This window comes from Megalopta genalis, unplaced genomic scaffold, assembly GCF_051020955.1.
Source record: "Megalopta genalis isolate 19385.01 unplaced genomic scaffold, iyMegGena1_principal scaffold0052, whole genome shotgun sequence".
NCBI classification, from domain to species: domain Eukaryota; kingdom Metazoa; phylum Arthropoda; class Insecta; order Hymenoptera; family Halictidae; genus Megalopta; species Megalopta genalis.
Window position 1 is genome coordinate 845,001 of NW_027476121.1, and position 5,000 is coordinate 850,000.

The window sequence follows — 5,000 nt, forward strand, 5'->3', positions numbered from 1 at the left end:
ATTGACTGGACCAGGGCTGCTTTTCTCGTCCAGCCGCCCATCTAGCCGAAGCAGAGGCCAAAGGTACGTGTTGGGGACGTCTCACCCGCAGGAGAGGGCCCCCTCAGATCCCAGGATCCTCTTTTCCGACGACAAGGGTCGCCACGCACGGCAAACACGTGGGAGACAGCAGTCGGAGAGGCTGCCTCTTCCTCTCCACCACACTTCGTTCAGTTCGCTGCGTATTTAAGAACACGAGCTATCCAGCGGTACCTTTTTCGTGGAGGCTCAAGTGTGGCTAGGGCACGTTTGCCCCTTGCGGCCTGGGTTGCCCAGGGGATTGATTGCATCCCATGTATTCCTGAGCCCAGCGGAGTGTTGTCTAGTGGCGTGTTCCGCCCACGAAAAACGGTCTGAAAAACCGTTTAACGTAAACTGGGGAACTGATGCCACGAGTGACAACAGTTCCCCAGTCGGAAGTCATACAGCACATACAGTGCTGTACAAAGAACACGCCACAGCCCGTATGCTAAATCAGGGCCTCGCCATTATGCGAAGTACTACATGTACGACGCACTGACGGTCTCTAATGCCTTCATCGCCGATACACCCATCGACTCGGCCGATCAACCCTCCTACGCGAGGGCTAGTTCGGGGGTTATCTCCCGCCCTGGGTGGCCACAGACCGCCACCGCCAGTAGATAGGGACAGATGGGAATCTCGTTAATCCATTCATGCGCGTCACTAATTAGATGACGAGGCATTTGGCTATTTTTTTTTTTTTTTTTTTTTTTTTTTTTTTTTTGCCTAGGGGGGGAAATGCATTTATGCACTCCCTCTGTTGTTAGAGAGGGGTGTGCCGGACTCCCGTTTCCGGACTACCGGCTAAAACCCCCCCCAACAGCAACTTTGGCTGCAAAAAGTGGCATATTGCCCGTCGTTAAGGTGGTGTGGGGACGGGTAACCCAAGGATATAAAAAGGCGCAGTAGCGCCCCACCACCGATCACCCAACCCCAACCCGCGGGAGCCCCACCCGCCCACACAGCCCAGCCATTTTGTTCCATCGCACCCAATTAGTGTGGCTTCCCAGGAGGACCCTAGTGGTAATGCCACAGAGTAACCTCCTAGGGAGCCCAAGACCCAGGAGGTAGTCAGCGGATTTGGACGACCACACTCCCCGCCAGGAGAGTGTGCACGAGGAGAAGGAGATATCACTCGGAGAAATGCGTGCATTGTCCGCTAGTTGGCGAACAATATCAGCATTCTCCGAGTAATACCTCCTCTTTCTCTCATGATGGTCGTCCAAGGATGTTGCTCCGCTGACCACCTGCGCGTCTATCACGCTGATGCTGCCGCACCTTGTAGCGACCAGGTCGGGTTTCCTCAGTCCACACGATGTGTGGAACCGAGGCTCTACGGCAACAGTCCACCCCGCGTCGCGGAGACCAGAGGCTACCACCGCACACACGGCATCATGTCGCTTGATGCGACCGCCGTGTGTACGGTGGCATGCCTGGATGACATGGGCGGACGTCTCGGTTGCCCGACAGCCCGCCCGACACTGCAGCTCTCTGGTCTCGCGACGGATACCACGTGACGTGCGTATCCGCGTGGGTAGACTGTTGACCCGGACGTGATGATATTGGACATAGTCCCGTCCGGGTATACCGTAGGATCCCGCATCGATCCACCAGTTGGAAAGGTTGGACCTCCCACACCCACGTAGCTCATTACCATCCACCGACCGGAACAGGCGGTTAGCCCACCACTCCTCTCTCAGCTCCTTGGAGGACAGCATGGTGCCGTCCCTCACAAGGGCCCGCTGGGCCCAGCTGAGTCGTTTATCGACCCAGCTGGACCCTGCAATAGCTTTCACTGCTGGAGAGGAGGAGGCCGCCAGATTTTGGAGGCGCATGTACATGAGTCCCGGTACGGTGGTGGCAAAGGATGGGATGCCGAGGCCTCCCATCCTGCACGGAGTGTGGAAGTATCCAACGGTGGTATCGTGCGGGAGCCGCAGCCACCTACGGAGGGCCACGCGGACTTGCCTGTCGAGGGCCCTAAGTTTCCCTAGGGTTGTCCCCGACAGAACAAGCGCATGGTAGAACCGCGGGATAAGGAACGATCTAAGTATCTTGAGCCGCTGTTGCGGCTTCAAGGGGGCTCTCGTTAGTCTCTCCATCTCGGTGTTAAGTACACTGCCGGCTCGCTTCAGTCCTACAGGCCTGAAATCGACCCCCAAGTACCGCCATTGCTCGGATGGCGAGAGTTGTTTAATCTCCTCGCCACCGGCAAGACGATACTGGGGATCGACCAGGACCTTGTATTTCTTCTGCTTACCGGCAGGCACGATGGAGAGACTCACGCATTTGCGTGCATTGAACGAGAGCCCCTGTTCCTTAGCCCGGGCCTCAACCTCACGTAGGGCTGCGGTCATACCCAACCTGGTCGACGAGACGAGGACTATATCGTCGGCGTATGCAAACGCATTCACCCGACAGCCCTCGATCTCGTAACCGACGTCGCTAGGTACAGATCTTAGTACCTCATCAACGACGAGGCAAAACAGGAGTGTGGAGAGGGGATCCCCCTGCCTCACACCCCTGCTTACGTGGAAGGGCTCCGAACGAGCGCCGTCAACCTCAAACACCGTGGTGCTATTCGCATATAGCCGGGTGGTGTAGCTAACCAATCCCTCCGGCAGACCGGTTCGTCCCAACACGGAGGATATAGCGTGATGGCTCACCGCATCGAACGCCTTGGCGACGTCTAATGAGACCACATGGATCTCTCTTAGACGTCTCCGCGCGTCTTCGAGCAGTGAAGCCAGCACAGCTATATTCTCCGCGCACCCATCATCTAAGCATCGCTGCCTAATGTCCACAAGCCTGGCCGCACGTAGACGTTTGGCCAGGATCTTGTGGAGATGGCGTATGGTGACTGAAGCGATGCTTAGTGGGCGGAAGTCATTTGGGTCAGAAGACCCATCCTTCTTGGGAACAAACACGGTCCGGCTAATTAGCATTTCCGGAGGGAAACCACCCGATGCGAGCACGATGTTGAAGAAGACGGCTTTTATGCTCGTCGGAACTGCCTTCCACTGCCTCGCCGTGATGCCATCAATACCGGGTGCCGAAGAATTGGCAACTGTGACTGTGATGACATCGTCACAAGTCACCGGGTGCCACACGTACGCCAGGGAGGGCGTTGGTGGAGAACGCCTAGACTGCTCGACGGGGGTAGACTCCTGGGACACGAATGGTCCCCAGTGAGCAGCCATAACTGCAACATCTGGGGAGCGTGTCCCAGGTCCCCCGTCGAGAATCTCCCTGGCCGCTCTAGACATGTTTGCCTTGTAGAGCGTTTGTACGCGGGCATAATCCCGGCGACGTTGCCGTTTCTTCGGCACCCTGATGGATGCATCCGGACAAGCTGGTCGCGGTCGTCTCAGGGGAGGAACAGGGAAAACTCCCTGGAGCCACGCATGGAGTCCGGCAGCAACATCGCGCCCGTGGAGGAGGTTGTTTGCGACTCCAACGAGCGCGAGTGCGCCGAACCCCCGGATCCGGGCGACCTCGGGAAGAAGTTCCCGGATAGCCGCCCGAAATCCATCATGCGGGCTCTCACTCCCCTGCATTGAGCGAGGTGATGGCAGGTGTGATGGGTCCGGAGATGGTGATGGACCCATCACATCCTCGTTCCGCGGAGGATCATTACTGATCTCGTCCGTGTCGGAACGGAGGGAGGAATCACCTGGTTGGTGATCCGCCACCTGGAGGGCGTGGAGCGCTTGGGCTACAAGATTTTTGTAGTCCGCTCCACGCCTCGCACCCTTGATTGACTCAAGAGTGCGTCCCATGGGGAGCACGGCCATCAGGTGTTGATTGATGAACCGTACTCCCCTGGTGGCGGCAAGTGCTTCCTCCCTCGCCATCAAGCGCAGTTCTTCAGCGCTCCAACGCTTTTTGACTCGCTCAATGTCGACTTCCGCGTTCATCTGGTCCGGATGCATGCGACGTCGGTGTACCCCCAATCCAATCTTGGATGGAAAGGTGCGGCAACAGTCCGGACACATGAATGTGCCGGTCAGCGGGACGCGCGCCTCAGAGGGCCCTGGGTCTATACCACTGATGGTCGGTGGTGGTATTGGGGTCGGTGGAACAAAGGCTGGGGCGGGGGTAGGAGGGCGCGGTGGGGCAGGGACCGGCGGCGTGGCTGCCACGGCCTCGTCTACAGGTCTGGCGAGCCGAGGCCCTCGCCGGAGATTATCATAATTTCCTTTTTTCTTTGGGCCTGTAGACAAACCGGCGCGACGGGGTGGCAGCCCGCCGCACCGGGGAGCTAAGAAAGCTCCACCCTCCCCCGGACGACACGATAAATCGTGTCGCCGACTCGCTCCGGCCCGAAGGCGGGGGGCAGGTGCATGGGCCCAAAGGCCCTTAAAGCGAGCCTTTCGCCTGAACCCCGTTAGCATGACCCGGCAGGTACCTATAGGAGGTGGGGAAGACTTGGACGGGAGAGGCTAATGGACCTAGCAAGAGGTCTATATTGCGCATCACCGTCCCTGCAACTATAACTCCCGTTAAGAGAGTCATAGTTACTCCCGCCGTTTACCCGCGCTTTTTTGAATTTCTTCACGTTGACATTCAGAGCACTGGGCAGAAATCACATTGCGTCAACACCCGTGGGGGCCATCGCAATGCTTTGTTTTAATTAGACAGTCGGATTCCCCTAGTCCGTGCCAGTTCTGAGCTGAGCGTTGAATGGCGGCCGAAGAGGACGACCGCACCGATGGGAAACGCCACGGAAGCCTCGCAGCAAGGAAGATCCGCGGGAGGCCAAGGCACGGGACCGAGCTCGGATCCCAGCCACGAGAGCCGTTCACCTCGCCCAGGCCCGGCACGTCAGCCAGACCCGCTTCCCGACCAAGCCCGACACGCCCCGCTCCTCAGAGCCAATCCTTATCCCGAAGTTACGGATCCAATTTGCCGACTTCCCTTACCTACATTAATCTATCGAC

General features: G+C 58.1%; 1 pseudogene; it reads right to left on the reverse strand.

Annotated features, from left to right (window-relative positions):
• LOC143261449 (large subunit ribosomal RNA) overlaps positions 1 to 5,000 on the reverse strand; it is a 10,724-nt pseudogene that overhangs the window by 3,273 nt on the left and 2,451 nt on the right.